The 10,098-nt window shown below is 38.2% G+C and overlaps 1 pseudogene; it reads right to left on the reverse strand.

Moving 5' to 3' along the window:
• Positions 1–2,768: 2,768 nt before the first annotated feature.
• On the reverse strand, positions 2,769–8,604 carry LOC112912150 (creatine kinase B-type pseudogene; annotated as a pseudogene).
• Between the last annotated feature and the right edge of the window lie 1,494 nt (positions 8,605–10,098).

Below are 10,098 nucleotides of genomic sequence, written 5' to 3' on the forward strand. Positions count from 1 at the left end.
TCATATATACATACCACATCTTCTTTATTCATTCATCTATTGATGGACACTTAGGTTGCTTCCATATTTTGGTTATTGTAAATAATGCTGCAATAAACATAGGGGTACAGGTATCTTTTCAAATTAGTGTATTCATTTTCTTCGGGTAAATATTCAGTAGTGGAATTCTTAGATCATATGTTATTTCTATTTTTACTTTTTGAGGAGCCTACATACTGTTTTCCACAGTGGTTGCACCAATTTAAAATCTCACCAACAGTGTATGAGAGCTTCCTTTTCTCCACATTCTTGCCAACACTTGTTATTTCTTGTCTTTTTAATACTAGCCATTCTGACAGGTGTAAGATGTGATATCTCACTATGGTTTTGATTTGCATTTCCCTGATGATTAGTGATGTTGAGCATCTTTTCATGTGATTGTTGGTCATATGCATGTCTTTGGAAAACTGTTTATTCAGGTCCTCTGCTTAAGTTTTAATAAAAAAAATTTTTGTCATGAGTGTATTTCATATATATGTATTTTAAAGATTTTATTTATTTATTTATTTTAGAGAGAGAAGGAGAGAGAGAGTGAGTGAGAGGAGGAACAGAGGCAGAGGGAAAGAGAGGCAGAAAGAATCTCAAGCAGACTCCACACTGAGTACAAAGCTGGCCATGGGGCTTGATCTCATGACCCCAAGATCATGACCTGAGCTGAAACCAAGAGTGGACGCTTAGTCAACTGAGCCACCCAGGAGTCCCAAGTATATTTAATATTTTTGAAGGATTATACATGGTATTTTTAAAATTTCAATTTTCAGGGGTGCCTGGATGGCTCAGTCAGTTAAGCAGCTGCCTTTGGCTCAGGGCATGATCCCAGGTTCCTGGGATTGAATCCCACATTAGGCTTCCTGCTCAGCAGGGATCCTGCTTCTCCCTCTGTCCCTCCCCTAGTTCATGCTCTCTCGCTGGCTCTCTCTCTCTCTCTCTCTCTCTCAAATAAACAGATAAAAATCTTAGAAAATAATAAAAAAATAAAATTAGGATTTTCAGCCATTTACTGATAGTGTATATAAATACAATAATTTCTGTATGTAGATATTAAATCTTGAAACTTTTCTAAACTTAGTTGTATAGCTATTTGTAGATTTCATTGGACTTCTACAAAAACAATCAAATCAGCTGTGAATAAAAGACAGTTTTACTTTTTCATTTTTAATCTGTACACTTCTATTTCCTTTCCTTGCCTTATTGTGGTGGGTGGAACTTCTAGTACCTTGTTGAATAAGAATGGTGAGTATAGGTGTACCAGGCTTTTTCTTGACCTTAGAAGAGAAGCATTCTGTCTTTAGTAATTAGGTTTGTTAGCTGTAGATTTTTTGTTTTGTATTTCCCTTTAGCAGCATGAGGTACCCAGTTTTTTTTCAGGTATGGAAGTTGGATTTTCTGTGTTTCTTCATCTACTGAGTTAATCACATGGTTTTTCCTTTTTCTGTTCTTTTTTCATTTAAATTCAATTAATTACATATAATATATTATTGTTTTCAGAAGTAGAGGTCTCCTTAATGTGCTCTCCTTAATGTCCATCACCCAGTTACCCCATCTACCCACCTACCTCCCCTCCGGTGACTCTCAGTTTGTTTCCTATAATTAAGAGTCTCTTATGCTTATGCTTTGTCTGATTTTGTGTTGTTTAATTTTTTCCTTTCTTCCCTATGATCCTCTGTTTTGTATCTTAAATTCCACATATGAATGAGGTCATATGATAATCGACTTTCTCTGATTATTTCACATAGCATAATATCCTCTAGTTCCATTCATGTTGTTGCAAATGGCAGGATTTCACTTTTTTAATTCATGAGTAATATATATACATATATATATCTCACATCTCACATATATATATATAATATATAGTAATATATACATATATATATATAATCTTTATCTATTAATCTGTCAATGGACATTTGGGCTCTTTCCATAGTTTGGCTATTGTGGATATTGCTGCTATAAACATTGGGGTGCAGATGCCCCTTTGGAACACTATATTTGTATCTTTGGGGTTAATACCCAGTAGTGCAATTACTGGGTCATAGGGTAGCTCTATTTTCAACTTTTTGAGGAACCTCCATACCGTTTTCTAGAGTGGCTGTTGGTGTTTGCATCCCTATCAACAGCGTATGAGGGTTCCCTGTTCTCTGCATCCCTGCCAACATCTGTCATTTCCTGACTTGTTAATTTTAGCCATTCTGACTGGTGTGAGGTGGTATCTCATTGTGGTTTTGATTTGTATTTCCCTGATGCCAAGTGATGTTGAGCATTTTCTCATGTGTGTGTTGGCCATTTTTATGTTTTCTTTGGAGAAATGTCTGTTCATGTCTTCTGCCCATTTCTTGATTGGATTATTTATTCTTTGGGCATTGAGTTTGATAAGTTCTTTATAGATATTGGATACTAGCCCTTTATCTGCTATGTCATTTGCAAATATCTCCTCCCATTCTGTTAGTTGTCTTTTGGATTTGTCAGCTGTTTCCTTTGCTGTGCAAAAGTTTTTTATCTTTTTTTTTTTTTTTTGTAGTAGGCCGAAACTCTAGTTTATTTCAGCATCAGCAACATCTTAGCCATCACAAAAACAAACTCTACCAAGGGCGACAGAAGTCTCTATAGTGAGGCTAAGGGCTCAGCCTCCAAGTGGCAAACATCAGAGGGGTGCATGGCAAGCACTGCCCAGGCAATAAGTTAGGAAGCAGCAGGGCTGGTGGTGGTGGTAGATGCGGGCTGGGGCCTCACTTCTGGGCAGGCATGAGGTCATTAATGGCCTGGTCCTGCTCCAGCCACTGCCCCATCTCGATGAGCAGCAACCACCATCCACCATCATCCACCATCATCTGTACCAGCTCCACCTCTGAGAAGCCCAGGTGGTCTGTTGGAGACATCAAAGACTCCACCCACACCAGCTGTGTCCACACCACCTGTGCCTTGTTTCTGAAGCTGCAGCCGCTTGAGTACCTCCGGGAACTTCTCATGCTTGCCCAGGTGGGGCAGCTTGATATGCACACCTGCCTGCAGGCCTGTGCCCAGGTTGGATGGGCAGGTGAGGATGTAGCCCAGGTGAGGGTTCCACATGAATTCGTAATTCTTTGACTTGAAGAGTGTTTCAATCTGGGTGAGGCCGTTGCAGAAGTGAACACCTCCTTCATGTTGCCCCCTTTCTGCATGGAGATGACCCGCATGTGTCTTCCTCGACGATCCACACCACGAAGGTCTTGTTGTCATTCTGCCAGATGCTGCAGGCGTCCAGCCAGTCGTGGACAGGAGTCGAGGCCAAGAGCAGGGGCGACACGGGCTTATCGAGGAGGAAGTGGTTGTTGATGAGCTGCTGCTGCTCCCCCTCGGTCATGCTCTTGAGCGTGTAGTACTGGCCTGCCAGGTCGCTGTCCAGGATCGACGGAGCTTCCACCGCGAGCTTCTCAATGGCACGGTGCTCCCCGCAGCTGCAGTGCGGGGGGAGGCAGAAGCCATGGATGCTGCGACCTGTGCTCACCCGCGAGCTCAGCACATAGTTGGGGTCCAGGTCGTCACCGCCCTGCAGGTTGTCGGGGTTGAGGCCGGTCTTGTGCTCGTCGCTGGGCTTGTAGCTGCCGTGCTGGTCCTCGATGATGGGGTCAAGGTCAAAGAGGTTGCTGCCTCAGTTTCCCTCTAGGATTTTGATGGATTCCTGTCTCACATTTAGATCTTTCACCCATTTTGAGTCTATTTTTTTTTTATGGTGTGAAGAAATGGTCCAGGTTCATTCTTCTGCATGTGGCTGTCCAATTTTCCCAAAACCATTTGTTGAGGAGACTGTCTTTTTTCCATTGGATATTCTTTCCTGCTTTGTTGAAGACTAACTGACCATAGAGTTGAGGGTCCATTTCTGGGTTCTTTATTCTGTTCCATGGATCTATGTGTCTGTTTTTGTGCCAGTACCATACTGTCCTGATTATAACTTTGTAATACAGCTTGAAATCTGGAATTGTGATGCTTTCAGATTTTTTTTCAACATTCCTTTGAATATTCTAGGTCTTTTCTGATTCCATACAAATTTTAGAATTGTTTGTTCCAGATCTGTGAAAAATGCTGATGGTATTTTGATAGGGATTGAATGAGTAGATTGCTCTGGGTAGCATAGACATTTTAACAGTATTTGTTCTTCCAATCCATGAGCACAGAATGTTTTTCCATTTCTCTGTGTCTTCCTCAATTTCTTTCAGAAGTGTTCTATAGTTTTAAGATTACAGATCCTTTACCTCATCAGTGAGGTTTATTCCTAGGTATTTATGGTTTTGGGTGCAATTGTAAATGGGATTGACTCCTTGATTTATCTGTCTTTTGCCTTATTTTTGGTGTATAGAAATGCAGCTGACTTCTGTGCATTGATTTTGTATCCTGCCACTTTGCTGAATTCCTGTGAGTTCTAGCAATTTAGGGGTGGAGTCCATTGAGCTTTCTTTTGACTAGTTTTAGGTATGGTATCTTTTTCAAACTTACTTTTTAACTCATTTCTATATTTATATTTAAAGCGTACTTCTCATAGGCAGCATAGAGTTGGTTCTTGCTTTTTAAATTCAATATGATGATTTCCACCTTTTAGGTGGTGTTTTGGCCATTTATATTTAATGTTGTTATTGATATGTTTAGGTTTAAGTTCATCGTATAGCTATTTGTTTTTTCTTTTACCTATGTATACTTTGTTTTAATTTCCCGCGTTTCTTCTTTTTAGATCCTGATTTGTGTGATTCCATTTGTTCTTCTCCTTATTAGTTATAATTAATTATTATGTTATTTTAGTAGTTGCCATAGAGTTGATGGTAGATATCTTTAATTCATCCCAGTGTACCTGTAAGTATGTCTTACCACTTCACATGTAATATAAAACTAAAACCAATATACTTCCATTTCTCCACCCCTGGCTTTTGTGCTATTGTCACAAATTTTACTCTTCCAGATGTTATAAACCCTACAATATTGTTATTTTTATACTTTAAATTCTCTTTTAAAGAGATTTAAATATAATATATTTTTACTCATGCAGTTACCACTTCTGGTACTTTTCATGCCTGTAGCTCCAGATTTTTGTAAGATATCATTTTCTTTCTATCCGAAGAACTTCCTTTAATATTTCTTGTATTTGTAAGTCTGTTGGACACTGAATTCATTCAGCTTTTTTGTGTCCAAATAGTCTTTATTATGACTTTGTCTTTGAAAGATACTTTTCCCTGATATAGAATTCAACTAAAGAGGTTTTGTCTTTCAGTAGTATAAAAATTTTATTTCCTTGTCTTCCAGTATATTGTATTATTTCCAATGAGAAATCTCATACCATTTTAATTTTTCCTCTTTATACTTAAGGGTTTTTTTTTAATTTTTTTTTTATTTATGTTTCAATTAATTTTTATTGGTGTTCAATTTACCAACATACAGAAAAACACCCAGTGCTCATCCCGTCAAGTGTCCACCTCAGTGCCCGTCACCCATTCCCCTCCAACACCCGCCCTCCTCCCCCCTTCCACCACCCCTAGTTCGTTTCCCCGAGTTAGGAGTCTTTATGTTCTGTCTCCCTTCCTGATATTTCCCAACATTTCTTCTCCCTTCCTTTATATTCTATACTTAAGGGTTTTTATCTAGTTATGTTTAGATTTTGTCTTATTTTTGAGCAATTTGGTTACAATGCATTTTTTTAATTTATGTTTTTGTGATTTGAGTTCATTGAGCTTCTTGGATCTGTAGGTTATGGTTTTTATCTCATTTGCAAAGTTTTGGCCATTGCTTCTTCAAATATTTTTTCTCTTTTCCTGATCTCCAGGGACTCCAATTATCAATGTTAGGTTGCTTGAAGTTGTTCCACAGCTCACTGATGTTTTTCTCTTTCATTTTTTGGATTATTGTTTTCTCTATGTGTTTCAATTTGGATGGTTTCTGTCTCTTCAAGTTCACTACTCTTCTCTTTTCTATTGTCTAGTATGCTTTTTACTCTTCTAGTGTATTGATTCAAATCAGACGTTGTTTTCAACTGTAGAAGTTCAATTTTGATATTTTAAAAGTATCATTCTTCTATTTACTTTTGTGAGCATATGGAATACAGTTAATAAACATTTAATACTCTTCTCTGCTAATTCAGAATCTGTGCCAGGGTCAGTCAGTTTTATTTGAATGCTATCATTATGGATTTTGTTTTCTGTCTTTTCATATGCCTGGTAATCTTTTATTAACTACCGGATTCACATTGTAAATATAACTTTTTTGATTGCTGGTTTTTTAAAAATGTAAACTTCTTGAGCTTTGTTCTTTGATGCAGTTAAGTTATTCAGATAGTTTGGTACTGTTCATGCTTTTAGGATTTGGTAGAAAGATCCAGAGCAGTGCTCAGTCTAGGGATTATTATTTTCTACTACCGAGATAAGACTTTTATGGGGTACCCTGCCAATGTTCTGTGAATTATAAGCTTTTGTAGTTTGGCTGATATTAGTGGCCAGTGTCCCAAGCCCTGTGTAAACACTAGTTACTGTTCTCTTTAATCTTTTCTGATAGTTCTTTTGAAAGCCTTGGGTAGTTTCCTCACACGCATAATGATAGTCTGCTAAATTCTCAAGGGGAGGCTTTACTAATTGTTGACATTCTTCTTTGTGCAGTCCTGTTTTTTTTTTTTGTGTGTGTGTGTGTGCAGTCCTGTTATCACGGGTACTCTTTATATACAAATTCATGACATCTTGGTCTTAGACTTTCAGTTTCATCTCCTAAACGTAGGAAGTCTGCTGAACTCTATCTTGGCTCCCTTTCCTTGTGCTTTGGAATGGAAATTATTTCAAGGCAGTTAGCTAAGGCAATCTTAATGCTCACCCAGTTTGTTTCCCATCTCTCAGGGATCACTATCCTTGGTTGCTTACTGTCTAGTTCTTTAAAACTTATTTCATGTATTTTCTTGAATTTTGGTTGCTTCCAGTTAGAAGGAAAATACTATCCCTATTACCCTATCTTGATTGGAAATGGATGTTGAGGAGTTCATATATTGTAGATCAAGACTGGTATCAAATATGTGGTTTGAAACTCTTTACTCCCATTCTGCAAGTCTTCTTTTCTTATCCCCCATAGTGTTGTTTCAAGGCAAGAAATTCTTTTTATTAAAAAAAATTTAAATTTATTTAAAAAAATTTTTACTTAAGTACATTTTGCCAACATATAGTATAATACCCAGTGCTCATCTCATCACGTGCCCTCCTTAATGCCCATCACCCAGTTACTCTATCTCCCCACTCACCTCCCCTTCTGAAACCCTTTGTTTGTTTCCTGGAGTTAGAAGTCTCTTATGGTTTGTCTTCCTCTCTAATTTTTCCTCACTCAGTTTCTGCCCCTTGCCTTATGGTCCCTTTCACTATTTATTATATTCCACACATGAATGAAACCATATGATCATTTTATTTCTCCAATTGACTTATTTCACTCAGCATAATACCCTCTAGTTCCATCCACATTGATATAAATGGTAAGTATTCATCCCTTCTGATGGCTGAGTAATATTCCAGTGTGTGTGTGTGTGTGTGTGTGTGTGTGTGTGTATCACATCTTCTTTATTTGTTCATCTTTCTAAGGACATCCACAGTTTGCTGTTGTGGACATTGCTGCTATGAATATTGGGGTGCAGGCATTCCATCCTTTCACAACATCTGTATCTTTGGGATAAATACCCAGTAGTGCAATTCCTGGGTCATAGGGTAGCTCTATTTTTAACTTATTCAGGAACCTCCACACTATTTTCCAGAGTGGCTGCTCCAGCTTGCATTCCAACCAACACTGCAAGAGGGTTTCCACATTCTCCACATCCTGGCCAACATTTGTTGTTTCCTATCTTATTAATTTTAGCCATTCTCACCAGTGTAAAGTGGTATCTCATTGTGGTTTTGATTTGTATTTCCCTGATGGCAAGTGATGTGAAGCACTTTTCACAGCCGTTGGCCATGTGTAGGTCTTCTTTGGCGAAATGTCTGTTCATGTCTTTTGCCCATTTCCTCACTCGATTGTTTGTTTTTTGGGTGTTGAGATTAAGTTTTTTATAGATTTTGGATACTAGCCTTTTATCTGATATGTCATTTGCGAATATCTTCTCCCATCTGAAGGTTGCCTTTTAGTTTTATTGACTGTTTCCTTTGCTGTGCAGAAGCTTTTTATCTTGATGAAGTCCCAATAGTTCATTATTGCTTTTATTTTTCTTGCCTTTATAGACATGTCTGGCAAGAAGTTGCTGTGGCCAAGGTCAGTGTTCTCCTCTAGGATTTTGATGGATTCCTGTGTCACATTTAGATCTTTCATCCATTTTGAGTTTATCTTTGTGTATGGTGTAAGTGAATGGTACAGTTTCATTCTTCTGCAGATGGCTGTCAAATTTTTCCAACACCATTTATTGAAGAGACTGTCTTTTTCCCATTGGCTATTCTTTCCTGATTTGTTCAAGATGAGTTGACCATAGAGCTGAGGGTCCATTTCTGGGTTCTCTATTCTGTTCCAATGATCTATGTGTCTCTTTTTGTGCCAGTACCAGGCTGTCTTGAAGATTTCAGCATTGTAATACAACTTGAAGTCAAGCATTGTGATGCCCTCAGTTTAGGTTTTCTTTTTTTTTTTAAATTAATTTTTATTGGTGTTCAATTTACCAACATACAGAGAAACACCCAGTGCTCATCCCGTCAAGTGTCCGCCTCAGTGCCCGTCACTCATTCCCCTCCACCCCCCGCCCTCCTCCCCTTCCACCACCCCTAGTTCATTTCCCAGAGTTAGGAGTCTTTATGTTCTGTCTCCCTTCCTGATATTTCCCAACATTTCTTCTTTTTCAACATTCCTCTGGCTATTCAGGGTCTTTTGTGGTTTCATACAAATCTTAGGATTATTTGTTCCAACTCCATGAGAAAAGACCATAGTATTTTGATAGGGATTGCATTGAATGTGTAGATTGCTCTGGGTAGCATAGACATTTTCATAATATCTATTCTTCCAATCCATGAGCATATGACGTTTTCCCATCTCTTTGTGTCATCCTCAATTTCTTTCAGAAATGTTCTGTAGTTTTTAGGGTATAGATTCTTTACCTCTTTGGTTAGGTTTATTCCTCTTTGGTTAGGTTTATGCTTTTGGGTACAATTGTAAATGGGATTTATTCCTTAAATTCTCTTTCCTCAGTCTCATTGTTAGTGTATAGAAATGCCAGTGATTTCTGTGCATTGATTCTGTATCCTGCCACATTGCTGCATTGCTATATAACTTCTAGCAACTTTGGGGTAGAGTCTTTGGGGGTTTTCCATATATAGTATCACGTCATCTGGGAAGAGGGAGAGTTTGACTTCTCCTTTGCTAATTTGAATGTCTTTTATTTCTTTTTGTTGTCTGATTGCTGATGCTAGGACTTCTATTACTATGTTGAACAATAGTGTGGAGAGTCGGAATCCCTGTAGTGTTCCTGACCTTAGGGGAAAAGTTCTCAGCATTTCCCCATTGAAATGGTATTCACTGTGGGCTTTTTGTAGATGGCTTTTATGATATTGAAGTATGTTCCCTCTATCCCTATACTTTGAAGAGTTTTAATCAGGAAAGGATGCTGTATTTTGTTAAATGCTTTTTCTGCATCAATTGAGAGGATCATATGGTTCTTGTCTTTGATTTCTTTTTTAATTGGAGTTCAATTTGCCAACATAAAGCATAAAACCCAGTGCTTGCTTATCCCAAGTGCCCCCCTCATTGTCCATCACCCAGTCACCCCAACCCCCTGCCCACTTCCCCTTGTTTATTTCCCAGAGTTAGGTATCTCTCATGTTTTGTCACCCTCACTGATATTTTCATTCATTTTCTCTCCTTTCCCTTTATTCCCTTTCACTAATTTTTATATTTCCCAAATGAATGAGACCATATAATGTTTGTCCTTTTCCGAGGGACCTGGAGGGTATTATGCTGAGTGAAATAAGTCCTTGCTTTTTTAAATCCATTATCAGGTATATTGGTATGTAATTCTCCTTTTTGATGTGGTCTTTGTCTGATCTGGGGATCAAAGTAATGCTGGCCTCATAGAATAAGTTTATAAATTTTCATTCC

This window comes from Vulpes vulpes, chromosome X, assembly GCF_048418805.1.
Source record: "Vulpes vulpes isolate BD-2025 chromosome X, VulVul3, whole genome shotgun sequence".
NCBI classification, from domain to species: domain Eukaryota; kingdom Metazoa; phylum Chordata; class Mammalia; order Carnivora; family Canidae; genus Vulpes; species Vulpes vulpes.